The 20036-nt window shown below is 35.1% G+C and overlaps 1 protein-coding gene and 1 long non-coding RNA gene across 11 annotated transcripts in view; one reads left to right on the top strand and one right to left on the bottom strand.

Moving 5' to 3' along the window:
- The window catches only part of PPP2R5C (protein phosphatase 2 regulatory subunit B'gamma), a 219947-nt gene that overhangs the window by 107135 nt on the left and 92776 nt on the right, over positions 1 to 20036 (top strand). The window lies entirely within an intron of this gene.
- LOC103101044 (uncharacterized) overlaps positions 1 to 20036 on the bottom strand; it is a 64383-nt gene that overhangs the window by 38714 nt on the left and 5633 nt on the right. The gene's annotated exons all lie outside the window — the stretch shown is intronic.

Below are 20036 nucleotides of genomic sequence, written 5' to 3'. Positions count from 1 at the left end.
TAAAATTGTTTAAGTGCCACAAGTCAAGTCTCATTAATTTCATTAATTTCTTTTGGGTAAGAAAAAATATTGCTTGAGTTAAATAAAGTAACATCTTGAGACTTGAAAATATTTTACAGAATCTTTCATCATACTTATCCCTGTTGTGACAGGATTCTAGAAGGGGAAAGCAGGCCATGGGTAAAAGAATGTAAAACAAATGGTGTGTTGGAAGAAAAGTCTGAATGGGTAATACAGTTCATTGGAGATGAAGAGAAAAAGACAGGAAAGTTATTTAGAACTATTACACTAGACAAAATATTTTATTAAATTTTGGGGTGACAGCAAATTATAAAGACCTGCATTTTACTGAAATGGGGGTGGATGGCAAAGCATTGCAGTCTAAGTAGCTGCATATATAAAATTTGAAAAACAAATTTATCTCTATTGTGCATATAATTATTATTCTAATTATTCATGTATCTGTCTCATTTCCCTTTAAGGTAAGCATCTTGAGAATAAGGCCTGTACTTCTTTTTATCTTCGTATCTCTAACAATGTAGTACTCAGTACCAGTATCTAGTTATTTTATTTAATGCCTCCTTTTAGTTGATTTCAACTGAAATTTTTTTTTTAAGTGAGAACTTAATATTTAGATGGTCAATCTTGCCTCATTTTCCCCTTTGGTTTATTTTAATAACATTGAGAAAGAACTTTTCTTAGGTGATCAATTTAAAAATATCCATGCTTATTGTAGAGAATGAAAATTGTGTGTTTGGGGAGAAGGCCAGTAACTACATTTCAGGATTTTGTTTCTATAACCTTTTATCTTGTGACTTGATGTCATTGAGATGAATGAAAATCACTTGAATACTATGACAAGGCTAAAGCCTAATGTTTGCCTGTCATTTTCATATATTCTTCCCTCCCCATCTTCAACACAGTTGTCCTGTAATTTTCACTTTAATGTCACATAACTCTGTAAAACACAATATTTGTAGACTTTACTTACATTGAATGAAGATTCTTTAAAAGAATTTTGCGCATTATCTCCAACAATTGCAAACTGGGTGACAATTCTAGAAACTTCAAAACTGAATTTATAGTATCTTTGTATCTCCATGAAATTTTTAGAAGTAATATTATGATAATGTATAATAAATAAGTTGTCCTGTTTAATTTTTATTGCATATTTAAACAAGTACATATACATTAGACTAGATATCTAGATACATGGATTTTATTTTTTTGCTCATGATCCTGATCCTTTTTTCTTCCTTTGACATTCTTGAAAACATCAAGAAATTTCCTTTTCATTATATGAATCCCCTATGACAATGATGATGAACCTTTTAAAGACAGTGTCAGGCCCCCAGCCCATCTGGCCACCACCCCCAGACCGAGTGCTGTGCCCATCTGCTCCAGAAACCAAGTGCTGGCCACCCCCATTCCCCAAACTTACCCCCCCCCCTTATCCCAGAAGGGGGAGGAAGCATTCCCATTGGGCTTCTGGGCAGAAGGGCAGGTGAAATCAGGAATATCCTTAGGTGCATAGAGAGGGGAAGGGAAACAGCTTTGCCCTGAATCCCTCTGGCTTTCAATAAAAAGGAAAAAAAAGACTGTAAGTATGTCCATAGAGAGGACCCTGTGTGCCCTCTTTGGCACACATGCCATAGGTTCATTATCATGGCCCTATGATTTTAATATACCATAAAAAATTTGATGGGCATTTAGGATAGGAAATAGTAATGGGAAATGACCAACAAAGAAAGAAGGCAGGATAGCTTGATCTGGCCTAAGTTTAGGATATGAATGACAGCACTTTAGTCTTTGTAGCTGACCCCAGAAGAACCATCTTGCCTCTGAAACAGTGAGTAGAGAACAGTATGATCCTGGGCAAGATAATTTATCCCTAGGTCTCAGTTTACTCATCCATAATATGAAAGCATTAGATTTCATCTCTAAGGATCCTTCTAGCTCTAAATCTATGTTCCTATATAAAAACTATAAAAACAAAAGAAAAAGTCTCTTAAGTCTTTGCCGTGTTTTTGTTCATAGGTTCGTGCTAGAGCAGAAATCAGAGACTATCTAATGCAGAGGTCCTTTTAACCTTTTTTATGTCTTGGACCACTTTGGCAGTCTGATGAAGCCTCTGGATCATTTCTTAGAATGTTTTGTTGCCTACGTTCTGTAAAAATGGAGATTTGAACCCCAGACTTCAATCTCCAGAAGTCCTTAGAACTTCCCAGAATTCCCCAGAATCTCACCCTGAGGTCCTCACCTGGGCCGAAAGCAAAAAGGGTATTTAAACTGACTGTACACACCAGGCCACCAGGCTACAACTGCACCTCCTGTAACAACTGGCTTTCCGTGCCCCATGTGCCACAAACTTTGCGCCTCAGTGTTTGGACTTCAAAGTCATATGAGGGTACACCAAAGATGAAAACACACAAAGAAAATCGACTACTACTAAGAGCCTGCGTAGCTCTCTCTCCCGGCTTCTGCTTCTATGCACATGCGACTCTCTACCAGGCAGGCAAGATGTAGGTTGCACATGCTTTCTTATTTTGTATTTTCTTTATTTCTTAATCTTTAATAAACCTCTAAAAATATAATACTTTTAGCAGAGAAACTAATTTTAATCATAACAATTCATAATTGAAGGAAATGCTAAATTTCCATTAGAGGTTAGTGATAATAAAGATGTAATTTTCCCCCAGTTCCCAGACCCCCCTGAAATCTATATGTGTACCACTAGGTTAGGAAAACCCTGATCTAGTCTCTCATTTAACAGATGAAGAAACTAAGATGCAGATAGTAAAACATGTACTAAGAATCAGAGGAGGAATTTGAACTTGGATTCTCTTGATTCCAGAACTAACAAATGCCTTTTTTGCTATTCTTTTATTTCTATTTTGTTGGGATATAAGAAAAGATGTACTAGAAGGCTTTGAATTTTTTTTTTAATTTTTGAAGAATGTTTTTTATTGCTCTCTTTTTCTATATTTCCAAATGCTTCCCTTCTTCCTCGTCCTCCCAGAGAAGCATCCCATATAATAAAAAAATGGAAAAGATGGAAAATCTGAGCATAGTGACATATACCTGTAATCCCTGCAACTGGGGAGACTAAGGCTAGAGAATCTCTTGAGCTCAGGAGTTCTGACCTACAGTGGGCTAGAGAGAAAACACTAAGTTCAGCATTAATGTAGGAAGCCCCATAAGAAGGCAGAAGGGCAAGTTAATAACTAAAGGAGGAGGAATGCAAACTAGCATAGGTTGGAAACCAAGCAACCCAAAGTTCCCATGCCAGGCCTGGTGAGATTGAGCCCATGAGTTGCTCTGGCACTCTCAGCTTATTCAAGATAGGGAGACCTAGCCTGGAAAGGAAAGGAAATGGAAAAGAAAGGGGAAAGAAGCATATCAAAAAAGCCTGAGAACTATTTTTGTTTTTTCCATACCTATGGCGGACCCCTACCTCTTTTTTTTTTTAAGAAGAAGAAGAAGAAGAAATGGAAGAAGACACTTTCTCATATATCTTCGTTGTGGCATAACTTGGTTATTATAACTTCACAGTATTAAGTTTTGGTTGTTTTGTTGTTGCTGTTTCCATTTAAATTATTGTCGTCATTGTCTATATTGTTTTGCTAATTCTGTTTACTTCATTTTTATCAGTTTATATACATCTCTCCATACTTTTATGTATTCATTGTATTAGTTACAGCACAATAATAATCCATTACATTCACATACCATGACATGCTTAGCCATTCCCCTGTCCATGAACATCTACTTTGTTTCCAGCTCTGTCCTGCTGCAAATATTTTTAGTGCATACATAGGGCCTTTCTTTTTGTCATTGACCTTAAAGGAGATTTTTCTTTTAAAATGTACTTAATTAAATTAACAGTTTTCAATGAATTGCTAGGAAGACATTAGAGCTATTAGAGCATAAAAGCTCCCACTGAAGTTATAGCAGGCCCTGGATAGTCTGTAGGATGAAAGCCATATAATTCCAACATGCAATTTGTATTTCTATTCTCATTATTTGTCCTTTAGACAGGAAAATTATAAGCATAGTTTAACAGTTGTGTAGTATTTTAAAAAGAAAAATGATTAATAAATCAAGCAAGTTATCACCATCATATTTTCATTGTAATATTATTAAGCCACCTGCCCCCAAGCTGAAAAAATAGCTTTACTGAAGTTTCCACCTTCAATCAAAGTTAAGTTGATGTCTTTTTAGTATTTGGACTTAATATTTACTAACATTCATCCCTCCTTAACTACATCTCCCATTTGCCTACTGGACAATTCTACTTTGATTTCCCATAGATATCACAAATATTTCTTGGCCTCTCAAAACCTACCTCTCCTCATTTTTCTCCTTCCTCCCTCCTTCCCTCCCTCCTTCCCTCCTTTCCTTCCTTCCTTTCTTTCTTCCTTCCTTCCATCCATCTATCCGTGTATTGGTTCCAAGGCACAAGAGCAGTAAGGGTTAGGCAATGGGGTTTAAGTGACTTGCCCAGGGTCACACAGCTAAGATGTGTCTGAGATCAGATTAGAACCTAGAACCTCCCATCTCTAGCCTTGTTCTCAATCCTCTGAGCTACCCAACTGCCCCCTTAAGCCTTTCTTGACATCTCTCCATTGCACATGTTTTCTCTTCCTTACTCTCATTTATTTTGTATTACTTGTAAATATTTTGCATTTACATGTCCACATGCATTCTGTTTATTCCCAGGAGAAGGTAGGCTCCTAGAGGGGAGGGACTATTTTGGTTTTGGTTTTGGTTTTTTTTTTTTATCTCCAGCACTTTTCAAAGTGCCTACCACAAGTAGTTACATAATAATGGATTGAATCTGTGGTGGACATTCAATATAGACTGCTGCCCTTATACAGTATTTGGAGATTGCTATAGCCCAAAAATCCACCCTACAGACAACTGATGATAAGGCTTTACACTAAGCTACTTCTTAAATAAGAGAAAGTTGCTTTGTCTTAGCATGGGTCCTGCCAGAACTCACCTTCCACTTGGAAAGTTTTTGAGAACACAGTTATCTTAACCCATATCCGGTGACTTCAGAGAAGAATTTTTATAGATGCTAGTATCTCCTCTCATTTTCAAATGAGAACATAAGAGGAAAAGTAAGTGGTTTAAATGTAATGTCTTACACTTCTGTTCAGAAAGTCAGTAGTATACATTCAGGATGAGAGACATGTAACTAAGCCACAAGTAACATATAATAGATCTAGACATTTTAGTTTACTGCAAACTCAGTGTGAGTTAAAGTCTGACCTAATAGCCAAAACCATATCTCATTCCCACCCTTCCATCAAACCTTCTGGAACTCTTACTCCATAGCATTTACTTTTTAAATTAATTTATTTTATAGACATTTATGATCTGTTTGGCCTACTGCCCCTCCTCCCCCAACAAAAAGTACAATCTTCATATGTATGCATAGTCCAGAAAAGAAATTCCCATTTGCACATACCCCAGAATATGCATTTTAATTCATCACCTCCCAGGCAGGAGGTCTGTGGCATATTTCATCTTCATTTTCAAAGTTCAGCATCAAGCATTAGGGTTACCAAAAAAGCAAAAGCAGCCACTACCATTAAAAAGTTTATATTCTAATAAGAGAAACATGTAAAAAAAAATGAAGTACACGCAAGATAGATACAAAATAGATGGAAGGGAAACTATGGAAGGGAAAGCACTAGGAGCTAGAAGGACTAAGAAAGGACTTCTGGAAAAAGTAGGATTTGAGCTAATGTTTAAAGGAAGATACCAAAACTACAGAAGTAGAATTGAGGAGGCCAAGCATTCCAGGCACAAGAGACAGCCAGTTAGGCACAGACAGAGGAGTTAGTGGTGTGTGTTTGAGGAATAGCAGGTAAGCTAGTATGACTACATTGTTGAGTACATAGAAGGAGAGGAAAGTGTGAAAAGACTAGAAAGATAGAAAAAGGCCAGGTGTTGTAAAGAGTTTTATGTGCCAAAGAATGGGCTTTATATTTGATACTAGTGGTAACTGGGTGCCATCAGAGTTTATTGAGTGAGCAAGGGGAAGGAGTGACATGGTCAGCCCTGTGCTTTAGAAAAATCACATTGGCAAGGGAATGGAGGATGGATTGGAGAAATTGGAATAGGAAGCACTTTAAGATAGGCTAGTTAGAAGGCATTTCAGTATCCCAGATGAAGAGGGCCTGAAAAGAAGATAGATATGTGGAATGTGTGGTGAGGAGGAATCAAAGAATGATACTAAGCTTGTGAGTGTGTAGGTGATTGAGAGGATAGTCGTGCCCACCAAAGTAATAGGAGTAAAATTCCCCCCACCAAATAGGATTTGGGGGGAAAAGATAAGTTGTGTTTGAGATTTTTGAGTTTGAGATACCTCTGGAATATTTTGAGGTGTCCAAAGATCTGGAAACCTTGTGTGTGGAGATAATTGAACACATAGGGACTTCGATCACCAAGTGAGATAATATAATGGAAAAAGAGAAGAGAGTCTTGGAGCTTTGGGGGTTCCTTCCATGTTTAATGGATGTGATATGGTTGAAAAATCAACAGAGGAAACTGAAAAGTGGTCAGATAGATAGGCAGACAACAAGGAAAGAGCAACATGGTAAAAACTAGAAGAGAGCGTAACCAGGAGCAGGTAGGTAATCAGTCAAAGGCAACAAAGAGGTCAAGAAGAATGAGGAATGAGAAAACACTATTAAAATTTTCAATTAAAAGATCATTGGTAATAATAGCTAAATTTTTTAAATTATTTTTTTAATGAACAAAAATCTATTTTCTCTCCTTCCCACCATCCTCCCTCCAATTTGACTAAAAAAAGGAAAAAGAAAGCCCTGTAATAATCATACATAAACAAACAAAGCAAGTTTCTTCATCTATATCCAAAATTATATCTCAGTCTGCACTCTGAATCTATTATCTCTCTGGTGTTTTTATCATGGTTCTCTGGAGCTGGTCAGAGTTTGTAAGTCTTTCAAAGTTATTTGTCTTTACAACATTGTTATTATATAATGGTTCTTTTTGCTTCTTCGAATTTCATTCAACATCAGTTCATACAAGTCTTCCCAAATTTCTCTGAAATGTTCCCTTTCATCATTTCTCATAGCACAATAATATTCTATTACATTTATATGCCATATTTGTTCAGTCATTTCCCAGTGTTGCTGGGGCACTTCTTCAATGTATAGTTCTTTGCCACAACAAAAAAGAATAGCTAAAATATGGAAATATGTTTTATATGGCTTCATTTGTATAATTATTATCATAATGCTTTACTTCTCAACGAGTGGAGAAGGGGCTGAAAAGAGAGAGACTTTAAATTTAATTTTTATATTTAACATTTATAATGACAAGGTTTGTAAAGCACTTATATATATTATTTCATTTGCTTGTCACAAAAGTTCTATAAACTAGATGCTTTTTATTATTATCCTCATTTTACAGATGAGGAAATTAAAGCTGAGAGAAAAGTTTGATGACTTGCACAGGATCATGCAGCCAAATCAACAAGCATTTTATTATTCCTGTTTATGTTCCAGTTACTATGCTAAGCACTAGCTAGATTTTCTATTATGTCCAAGGTAGGAATTTACTTTAGGTCTTTTGAATCCAATATTCTGTCTTTGATTGTTTGTTCTTATTCTAGACCTCTTCTCATATTCATTCTATCTAATTGCTCTCACTAAGACCTGACTACCCCAGGTGGCTCACCATTGCTTTTAGGCTACAATATAAACTGCCCTGTTAAGCTCGGAAAGCCCTTTATAAGTGGCCTCAACCTGTCTTTCCAGTCTCATTGTACATCATTCCCCCTCCCACACTTAAGATCTGGCCAGACTGGCTTCCTCTTTATATCTTGACATGGTACTCCATGTCCCTTCTGCATGCTTTGTCCTCCTTGATCCCTGAGTTCTGCTTATTTTATTTTGTATCCACTCATACAAGTCTTTCCATGTTCTTCAATTTATAGTCCTTTTCTTAATAATATTCAAAATACTTAGTATTTGTATAGTGCTTACTATGTGCCAAGCACTGTGCTAAATACTTTACAATTAGTATCTCATTTCATTCTTACAACAATCTTGAGACGTGTGTGCCATTATCTCCATTTCATAGATGAGGAAACTGAGGCAAATAGAGGTTGAGTGACTTATTCAGGGTCACATAACTAATAAGTGCCTGATGCCAGATTGGAACTGAGGTCTTTCTGACTCCAAGCCCAGTGTTGTTGGGGGATTTATTTGGTTTGGTTTTTTTACTGTCTATCCCGCTTTATGATTCTCAACTAAACTACCTTTTTCTTTATTCCTTAATATGGCACTCCATGTGTCTTCTGCAAGCCTTTTCATTGGCTATCTCTCATGTCTGAAATTTTCTCTCTCTTGACCTCTGCCTCATAAAATCCCATTTTTCCTCAAAACACCATTCAGGCACCACTTAATTTGGAAGACTTAACTCATCCCCCAACAACTGTTAGCACATTCTCTAACTATCTTGTATTTAAGTACCATGTGGTTTATTCTTATTTATTCTTTTTATATTATGCATATATTTTCTTAAGTACTTATTGTCTCCTGTTAGAATATATGCTCTTTGAGAATTGAGATTATACATAATACATAGTAGGAGCTTAACAAATGCATATTTATTAACTAGTATATTCTTAGACAATGATATGGAAAGCACATAGAGAGGAGGATATGAGAGGTTCATTCATATCCATGTGGCACTCAGGTCTTGTCATGTCTACCACCAAAACATGTCTTGCATCTGTCCCTTTCTCTCCACTTAAAAAGCCTTCATTATCTCTCACCTGGATTACTGAAGTATTCTCCTGATTGGACTTTCCAATCCATCACCCATAGAACTTTAGCTACCTTTAAGGCTCATGTTAGGGACTATGTCCTTTGGAAAATCTTTCCAAATCTCCCTAATTGTTAGTGTGGAAAACTCTTGGAGAATTATATTGTATTTAAATATGTATATGTTTATGTGCATATGTAAGGATCATTTCCCCATCCACCTACCCCTAACTCACTGGTTTTAGTTTTTGTCCTTTTGTCCTTAGCCCTTAGCACAGTACCTCATAAATAGATTACTCTTGCTTTTTTTAATCTGAATAATTTTATAATCCTTTGCCTTACTCAGACTGTATCTAAACCAGCTGAAAGTATTCTCTCATAGCTCAGATGTTCCTAGAGCACATTATTTGACACCCTCTAACTAGTTTATATGTATGTGTACATATAGCCCTCTGAACTTGGGTACTTAGTTGTATATTATCAATACTTAATAATATTCATCAATTTGAGGGAATACAGGAATTTTTTATACTTTATAATACTAATAGTTACTATATTGAAAAACAGTAATTTAATTCTTTGAGCTTCTCATCTTTCCATTTAAAATTTTTAAGAATTTAAATAGAATGCAAACAATTTTAATTTTACATGTTTAAAACATTAATTACTATGGTTCCATGTTAAGTATTAAAAGAAATGAGAGAAATGTTAAGATATTAACTGAAGCAATAGTTATTTCCTGCACTCTTTTATGGCAAAAAAAAAAAAGAGGCAAAAACATCTAGTACAGTGACTGTATTCGACAATATACAAGGTCTTCTGACCTTGTGGGCCCCCACCCTTCTTTTGTGAGAGAAGTGGAGAGTCTCTTCTTCCTGACCTTTGCTACTTTTTTCATTACTCAGTAATTCCCCTTCCTTTTATTTTTTATTGTAGTCACTATTCATTTTGTTCATTCAGTTCTTATTTTGTTCCATATAGGTTCATATAAGACTTCCCAATTTTCTCTGAATTCCTTGTTTTTATTTTCTTTCTAAGCAATAATATACTATAGCTTTATTTTGCTTTGCTCCAACCATTCCCCAAAAGACTGTCACAAGGTGTTGCAATGAATATTTTGGTACACATAAAATCTTTGTTTCTGTCGTTGACTTCCTTGAGAGTATATGCCCAATAAGAAGATCGCTAGGGCTAAGGGTAGATAGATAGATAGATAGATAGATAGATAGATAGATAGATAGATAGATAGACAGACAGTTTGCATTTATAATTCCAAATTGAAAACTGAGACAGTCATTCAGATTTATTCTCTCTACCATTGACTGTTCCCCATTTTTTGTCCCATCTTTGCTAGTTTATATAGTACTTTATGGTTAAATAATATAACATTTATGGTTTAATTTGCTTTTCTCTTAGTGATTTGGAGCATGGTCTTATGTGGTCATCTAATTTTTAAATTCTCCATTTGAAAACCATGTAGTCTTTGACCAATTACCTATTATATCATGGCTCTTTTATCATATTATTTATTTATATGTACATTATTTGTTTCAATTCGTATATTTTGAACATTGCTTTTATTGGTAATTCTTAACTGCAAAAGAAAATCATGGCATAGTTAATAGAGAACCAGCCTCTAAGAGTCAATTAGGCTGAGACTTTGTTCTGGCCCATTCTAGCTGTGTGATTCTGGACAAGTCATTAAACTTGTTGCCCCCAGACAACTCTCTAAAGACTTTTAAGTTACAGAGCAAGTATTATTCTGCAGTGGTAGAGGGCATTTCCTCATAGGAGTTTCATACACCAATGAAATCAAGGAACCAGTACACAAAAACATGTTGATATAAATATTTTCCCCTATCTATGACTTCCCTTCAGACTCTGATTTAGTTGATTTAAACATACAATTCACTTTTAATTTTGTGTAGTTAAAATTGTCTGCTTTATCTTTTATGCTAAAGAGAGATACTCCTTTATTTGGTTAAAAAATTTGTACCTCTTTGTAGCTATATTATTGAAAAGTAATGCCCACTAATAACATAATAAAATTTAAAAATAATTATCCATGTAAATATTTAGACCCATTGGAATTTCCAAACCCTGGAAAATTTTGGATTGAATAAAATTAAATTAGCCTTTGGTGTTTTCTGAGTGTTGTTTCTCAGTAAATATTTGAAATATTGAGTTTGTTGAATCCATTCCTTATTTTTTGTCAAAGTAATATAATTGTTTTTGGTTGTTTGACCTCTAAAAAGTGCAATAATGGGAATATGAGATAGTAAAATTCCCCTACTGCTTTTTTTCAGATGACATTTTTTCAGGTCTGAGAAAAATTAAAAAGTGTTCTATAAGGATCACTTGGGTTTTTTTTTGAAGCAAATCAAATTGGTCTTAATCATTTGAATATACTATGAGTAATATATGTACAGCATAGTAGATGCCCCAATGAATGTGGATAGAATGTTATTGTTTGTTATTAGCACCCATGGATCTTTTCAATCTTCAAAGTACTTTCCAAACATTAATTAATCTTCTTCACCCTTGGAGAGGGAGTAAAGAGGTATTATTATCCTCGAGGAAACCAGGGCAGAGAGGTTCTCTGACTTGCCTTAGGCTCAGAAGGAGTAGGTGACAAGAGAGGATGAGAATTTAGTCATTCTGACTCAGTTCTATTTAGACCTCAGACAGTATGGTAGAGGCTGCTGTTGCAAGTTTCTTTATCAAGTAGATAGATCTTCAGAATACTTTGTATGGGGAGTTTTTTTTTTTAATCTTTTTCAGTTTTTTAGTGAGCTGTGCATCTGAAATTGAGTTAGGCAGTCTTAATGGTGTCATCTAAACAAACAAAAGATGCAGATCCTGGGACATGAAGGTAAGTAAGGTTGGGACTTCAGTTTTTGTGATTATAGATTAAATTGAAGTCAATCTTGGATTAGCTTGCACTTAATAGTGTATACTTGTACATGAACAAAATATATTACCTGCTGCTAAAGTGGGAGGAAAATTTAGCTAACATTTCCATTACCCTTCAATGAATGCTAAGAGAAACTTGTGTTTCATTTAAAGACTAATAACTTGAATAAATACCCAATACCCCTTAGATTAGTGTCAAGTCAGACATTGCTAAAAATATATTCTTTCCCTTGATTTGACTAAAGATATTGGGAAGTTTTGATGAAATAGTATTTGACTGTGTATGCAAGAACCTTTTTAAAGTAAGTGTATTTTTAATGTAGTGAAAGTATGAAGTAGTACAAGTTCTTGACTTATTTAAAAAATGGCCACCAGATTCCTATTCCACCCTATTCCACATCTTATTCTTTCAGCTATTCTGTGCTATTAGTAGTTTAGATTACACTATAAGTCAACTTCAGCAGAATTTGCAAAATAAAGTTAACATAATAAATAAAGACTTTATCTGCCCACTCTACTATAATTCTGGTATTCATTAGGAAAACTATGCAAAAATATTAATCTTGAATTGTAAAATGAACTCGACTTTTCTATGCTACAGAATACTATTTTATGTTATTCTTTGTATAATCATTTTAATATGCTAGAAACTGATCTTTGTCTAACTCTGTATTTCTGCCTATTGAGAAATACTCTCTATTCTTCAAAGGCAACAAAAATGTTTCTTCCACTATTATCTTTTATTTAAAAACCTTTACCTTCTACCTTAGAATCAATACTATGTATTGGTTCCAAGGCAGAAGAGCAGTGAGGGCTAAGCAATGGGGGTTAAGTGACTTGCCCAGGGTCACATAGCTAGGAAGGTTCTGAGGCCAGACTTGAACCTAGACCTGTCTCCAGGCCTGGCTCTCAATTCCATTGAGCTACCCAACTGCCCCCTTCCACTATTATCTTAACCAGAAATTATTCCTTTTTCTGAATTCCCTGAACTCTGAAAGCCACAGAGTCAATATTTAACATATCCTGCATTGTTTTTTACTTGTTTTTGTCTGTTTCTTATTTTTGGTGTTAGATTATTAGTTATTTAAGAACAAGAACAGTTTGTTTTTCCATTGTTGTATCTCCTACAGTACCTTTTCCAGAAGAGGCACAGTGATCACAAAGTTTCTGGGTAACAATTCTAAGGAATTTTACTTTCTCAGTCTGCATTTATTCTTTTTTTAATTCTTCAACTAAAATAGAACTAGGAAAAATAATATGGTTTATCAGTACAAATTAATTACCACTTCCTTTATTTAAATAGAATTTTATGTTATAGAGCATTTTCACATTTACTCTCATTTGATTTTCACAATAATCCTGTCTCAGGTAGTTGTAGAAATAATAATCTCTATTTTAAGATGAGACAGAGCCTGGGAAAGAGTAAATGACATGTCCAAAGTCACCTAGAATAGTTACTGGAGTCAAGATTCTAACTCAGGTTTCTTAACTCTAAGATACTTGTTCTTTCTGTTGGACAATAAAACCACTTTGTTAAAAAGTGAATATCCTTCTGGCAATGGTTATTAGTGTTGTAATCCTATTCAAGGAATAGCAAGTGTCTCTTCAAATCTCTTGCCTCCCTAGTGGCAGAATAATCCCTAAGAAAAATTCAATCAGCCAAATGGTTACTTGATACATATAACTCTAGAAATTACCTTTTAATTTTCCCCCCACAAATTTGACTATGGTGGACAGTTTTGACATTCTGTAAATATGGCTAACATAAGGTGTTTTTTTCCTGTTTCGTGTGTGTGTGTGTGTGTGTGTGTGTGTGTGTGTGTGTGTGTGTGTGTGTGTGTGTGTGTGTAAAGGAAGGTTGGTCTTAATTTTTTTTGTATGTCTAGATTTTACAGTTCACAGAATCTTCTAAGAATAAGTACCCTCAGTATATTTGTTAACAGAAGCAAATTTCTAATCTTTATAAAGACTCCAGGAATTCTGGTGACTTCAGAGCAATATTTTTTATCAAGTCCCTTAATTTTTCTGGGCCTTATTGAACTCTAAGGTCTTTCCCTCCAAATAATGAATTTTGAAATTGAGGAAAACTAACTTTCTAGAAAACACTTTACATTCTTGCCATTGTCTTGTAGGTAAATGAAACAGGATACAATGAAATATTTTCTGCCCTCTCCATCAAAAAATGTTCCCCATCCTATCCCTGGGTGCCACAGTCCTCTTAAGTGCTTATCCAGACTTCCTGTTTCTTTTCTTTGTATACTATTACTATCATGCTCTCTTTTATACTAGGGCTGAACCAAACCAAAGCCAAAGTTTTGAATTAACCTTAAATTTATACTTCAGTTGTTGCAAAATTGGATTATCTAATCAATTGTATGTGTTATGTGTATGTATGTACATACACATGATGCTGTATGATTTAAAAAATATCTCATAGCCATGTAAGAATGTAAGTTGATTACTTGTATGTAGGCATAAATCTATAAAATGTTAATACTTTAAGGAACCAACTTTTCCTCCTCACTTTACAGATGAGGAAACTAAGGCCATAGACTGGGTAGGAAAAAACCTCTAAACTCTTGTTTGGTACACGAGTCTACTGTATGTGGCAAATGACTTTGAATGATCCCAATAAAGAAGACATCTTATTTACAGTTTTCTGGGGCAGTCAGTTGCATTTTGGGATAGCTCTATTAGGAGTTATATTGAACTGAAATTTCCCTCCCTATAACTTCTACTCTTTGGTTTCTTGTGATGGTAAATTAAATTTGGGCATTGTTATTTAATATTGTATAGCCCCTGTGCTGTTTTTGCTGATTAATTCATGAGATTGTTTTAGAAATCATGTGCATATCTTCTCAAACTGAATTGGTCTCTCTTCATAGTAGACTCTGGTTCCAGTAACCTTAGTATATGCTGAAAAATTGATCTTTAGACTACAAATCCCAAATCTTCATACTTTGTTCTCAGCTGCAAAGCCATATGGAATCCCAAGAAATTTATATAATTCAGAAAGTAATTTCAGAGAAACTTCTTATGTAGAATTGATTGTATTTTTAAAAATTTAATTTCACAAATAAACTATTGTATTGTATTGAAAGTAACCGTGTTCCATGAAATAGAAAAATGAGAGTTTTATAAATATTGCTAATATAACTTGATCCTTTTAAGTATAAGTAAGCATTCCTAAGATAACACTGTATATATACTTTAAAAAAACTCTTTCCTCTTCATTCCCAATCTCTCTATATAAATATGTTTTATATTTGTCTGAATATGTTCCACCTTTCTGTCAAATCTAGCTTATATGAAACTTGGTCATAAGCTATATTCAGTTATTTTTCAGTATATAATTTAAAGCATATTTGAATCAATCCAATACATTTTGTGTTTTTATACATGTGTCCTGTGTAATGGGTATGTAAACATATCTCTTATTGTGCTTTACTGTCTAAAGTACTTTACTCATAACAGCCCTGTTTGGACAGAAGAGTAATTGATACTCATATTTTTTTTTGGAATGTTAAAAGTCCTTATGACTAGCTGCAGAAAGGTAACCTATATTTTGCCAAGGCAGTGAGTTCTTTATGCATGAGATACTATTAGAACTTGAGTGATTTAGTGTATATTATTTTAAAAAATACTGCCTTGCTTTCCTTTTATCAGAGTATTATATTTTTGTGTTTTGTTTTATGAACGTTTCAGTTAAATTTGTTAATGAAAATCATTATAAATTTAATCTCAATAATTTTTTCCTCCATTGGTATAGAAACCTTGTAGCAAGGAAATAATTTAATATTTATGCAGTGTAATATATGCATTTGTTCTACATTATTGTCTTAGAGATTTGCCTAGGCCCCCAAGAGGCTAAGTGCCTTGCCCATGGTTATAGTAAGTATGCCAGAGGCATATAACATAAATGTTTGTTGTTAACATCATCATCATGTCTCACCTTCTATTTCCAAGACCTTCACAACAACTCTCACGTAATCCCCATTCTCTCCTCTGACAATGCCATAGTACAAGCCTTCATCACCTTACTCCTGGATTATTGTAGTAACCTTGTTGATCTGCATTCCTCAGATCTTTCTTCTCTCCCGTCCATCTTCCACTCAGCTGTCAAATTGATCCATCTTAGGGCAGCTAGGTAGTTTAGTGGATAGAACAACAGGCCTGTAGTGAAGCAGACCTGGGTTAAATTTGGCCTTAGCTACTTCCTAGCTGTGTGACCCTGGGCTAGTCACTTTAACTCCAGTTGCTTAGCCCTTACTGCTCTTCTGCCTTAGAATTGATACTTATTATCAATTCTAAGACAGAAGGTAAGAATTTTTGTTTTTTTTTCTTTTTAATAACAACAAAAGCAACAAAATTGATCTTCCTAAAGTCATGCCTCCACCACCACTCCCATTTAATAAACTCTAGTTCTTCCAGGAATCAAATACAAAATTCTCTATTTGACTTTAACACCTTTCGCAACCTTTCCTATCTTCCCAGTTCTTATAATTTACCTCCAACATACTCTACAATCCCTTGATCCTTTCACAGGAAACTGCTGCATCTCTTGACAGAGAATTTCTGGCTATTCCCTGAGGTTCCCCCTCCTTGTATGGACCTCCTGGCTTCCTTCAAGGCTTAACTAAAATCCTGTCTTCTGCAAAAAGTTTTATGAGAGGGATATAAGGTGTAAGAAAACAGTAAAGGTAAAGAGCAGGGGGACAAGTTCTGTGCTTTAAATACCCCCTCATTAGACAAGGCTCCTCCCTGTAAGGTAGGAATTTCCCTTTGCCAGAAAGTGTTCACACTGAATCTGAATGACCACTTGTCAAGAATGCTGTAAGGGAAATTCATGCTTCAGGTAGAAATTAGACAGAATTCTACTACAGGGCATATTTATGTTTTTATTAGAGATAACAATTAATTAAATTAGAACCAAACCAGAGAGAATTCTGTTTAATTTAAAAGCCAAGGTCAAAAAAATAAAATAAAATAAAAACTGAGGTCAGAAATTTAATAATAGCCCTTTTTTTGTAGTGCTATAGTGTTTATGATGCACGTTAGTCACAACAGTCCTTCAAGGCAGATCATGGAACAGTCTCTTTTGCAAATGAGACAACACCCAGAGAGGTTAAATGGTAGTGTAATGAAAATGTCATAGGATTTGGAGTCAGAAGACCTGGGTTTGAGAGCCACATTTACCTCTTGCCAAGTATATAATTTCTGGAGTTCAGTTTTCTGATCTTTCAATTGAAAGGAGTAGACTAGTTAGGATTGCTGCCCCATCCAGCTCTAAATTCTTTGACTTCTTCAAAGTGACCCAGCGGACACTGGTCTTCAGCCTCCTAAGCAAATATTTTTTCCACTCTCTAGAAAGCAATTGAAAACAGAGCCCTTCAGGCCTTTAATGTTTATCAGTGAATGTTTGGAATATTTTTGAGTAGGACTGTTTTTTCTGTGCACTCTTCAACATAGACTTTGTTTCAAAATATGTCATCATAAACTAACATAGTTTCTGTTGAACACCTTTCCCATGGCAGTCAGCAGAGAAATTTATATTGATTTACACTTGGCCCCCATCTAGGATACCAGAACGCATCTGGAGGCTTGGCTTCCTCTTGCTGCTCAGGACACATAAAGCTAATCTTAGAAGGGGGTGGGAACATCCTGTAAGAGGAGCCAACAGTCCTTACTGAACAGTGTGTTGGGCTCTTTGTCCCCTATCATGTTTAGAAAGAAGCTGCCCCTCGCTTATTTTTCTGGCAATTTAGTATCTAATATTTCATTTATAAAATATAGCCTTCAGTAATAAAGATTACATAATTGAGAGGTAACATGATAAAGAGAAAAAGGAGCTGAATTTGAGTTAATACTCTAAAACTTAGTTTTGTCATCTTAGGCAAGTCACAAATTCCCTTGCATTTTTCCTTCATTTGTCAATAAAACTAATAAATAGTTATTCCACCTATATCAATTTATAAATATTAAAATACTATGATGGGGCTCAAGCAGAGGGCAAACTGAGGGAGTAAAAACACCGAGGAAAAGCAACTGCTTGACTACAGAGGTTGAGGGGACATGATGGAGGAGAGACGCTAAATGAGCACCCTAATGCAAATACCAACAACAAGGAAATGGGTTCAGAGCAAGGACACATGTGATACCCAGACAAATCGCGCGTTGGCTAGGGAAGGGGTGTGAGGGAGAGTTGGGGGGGGGGGGAAGAAAGTGATCTGTTTCCAATGAACAATGTATAAAAATGACCAACTAAAATAATGTTTTAAAAACTTAAAAAAAAATACTGGGGGGGGGGGGGCAACTACATGGCTCAGTGAATAGAGAACTAGGCCTGGAGACAGGAAGTCCTGGGTTCACATTTGGCCTCAGGCACTTCATAACTGTGTGACCCTGGGCAAGTCACTTAACCCCCACTGCCTAGCCCTTATTGTTCTTCTGCCTTGGAACCAAGATTTAGTATTGATACTAAGATAGACGGTACAGATTTTTTTAAAAACAACCATACAAATATGATTATAACTTTTATGACTAAATGAAACTTTCTTATTTAAGACTGGTTATCATCTCTTATAAAGTAATCTGCCTAGGAAACTAAAATTGTATATATTTTTCTAAAGAACATTAGGGAAGCCCACTAATTATAGAAAATGCACAGGGTAACTGCAACTAAAACTCTGAAATGTTTCACCTTAAAGTAGGGAAAGGAAGGAGAGCATTTAACTTGGTTCAGCATTCCTTTTCCAAAGCTTTGCTCAGCTGAAGTGCTGCTCCTTCATCATGGACATGCTAATACCCTTTGTAACCAGTTGGCACAATGGGCTACCTCTATTCCAAAATATTAATCTAAGGTGCCATTACCTTCAGTGGGGTTAAAACTGAAATGAAAGTTAGAAACTTATTAAATTTTCAATCAGGCTATCAGTTCATATAAACATGCTGCTTCTAATATATTCATTTTCTACCAGCATGGTTTACCAAAAGATATGGGGGTATGCTTTTCTTGAGGGTGGTGTATAATAGTACAATAATTACCTATTCCTCTTCCATTTTTCCACATATTGCTCATATGTAAGGAATTGGATCTAGTGTGGGAGAGTGCATCACATTATTATCAGCTTGTTTATATTTTTCTCTAGAATAGTTTTATAGTATATCTTTCCCCAATTTGAACTATATCCTCATACAAATCAAAAACAATCCCTCTTAGGTACAATGATCATATTTTCCTAACCAAAAACCAGTATATGTAGTTTTATTGAGGAGTTCTGGTTTTTAACTTGTTTGAAAAATCTTTTTTTATTGTCATGCAAAACTCACTTTCATATTGGTCATTGTAAGAATACACTCATCCATAACCAAAATACCAAAATCAAACCAAAGATACTTTTCTTTCTCTGGAGGTAGATAGCATTCCCCATCATAAGTCTCCAGGATTGTCCCAGATCATTGCACTGCTGAGAGTAGTCAAGTTTTCACAGATAATCATCATCCTTGCTGTTACTATGTACAATCTTCCAATTCTGCTTATTTTGCTCTGCATCAGTTCCAGTAGATCTTTGTTTGAAAAAAGTAATTAGGGTCACAATAGCATTCATAACATAATGACAGTCAGAAATTGAAACTTATAAGTTTTAGATGTTGTTCTCCCAAAATTTTTCCATCTTAAAACCTTCAAAGGCTACCTCCTCCATGAAGCACTTACTGATTTCTGTTGCTAGAAGTAATCTCTTTCCTAAAACATTCCAATACTGTTTTGTGTGACTCTTCCTTTGTACTTAACACATTTTGCTTCTGATCATTGGAAACAGTGTGGTCACAGACAAGACAATTCATTTCTCTGAACTTCAGTTTTTTCATTTGCAGAAAACAGGAATAATAATACCCATGTTACAGATGAGATCAGTATTGTTGTGAAAATATTTAAAACACATTACACACACTAAAGTGCTCTATAAATACCAGTAGTAGTTATGATCATTTTCTCTGTTGTTGTGCCATGATTGCCACATTTGTATCACTCTTATTCCACAGCCATTCCTGTTAACCAGGAGCTAGAGGCAGAGGCTGCTTCTTTCCATTGTTATCTCCTAGCTACACACACACCATTTTGCCCTCCTGCAAACAAATGGTGAAGACTAGTGTTGCTCAGAAATTAATTTCAATGCACCTAACATTTTGTTAAGTTGAAGAAGAATGCCAAATTTGGTTGATAGAGAAAAGGAAATTTGAATAGATAATAACAATAGTTAGAATTTATATAGTGCTTTATGCTTCTCAAGCACTTTACAAATTATTGCAAATCATTTT

This window comes from Monodelphis domestica, chromosome 1 (assembly GCF_027887165.1).
Source record: "Monodelphis domestica isolate mMonDom1 chromosome 1, mMonDom1.pri, whole genome shotgun sequence".
NCBI lineage: Eukaryota > Metazoa > Chordata > Mammalia > Didelphimorphia > Didelphidae > Monodelphis > Monodelphis domestica.
Note: the sequence above shows the minus strand (reverse complement) of the source record. Positions and strands in the feature narration are given on the sequence as shown.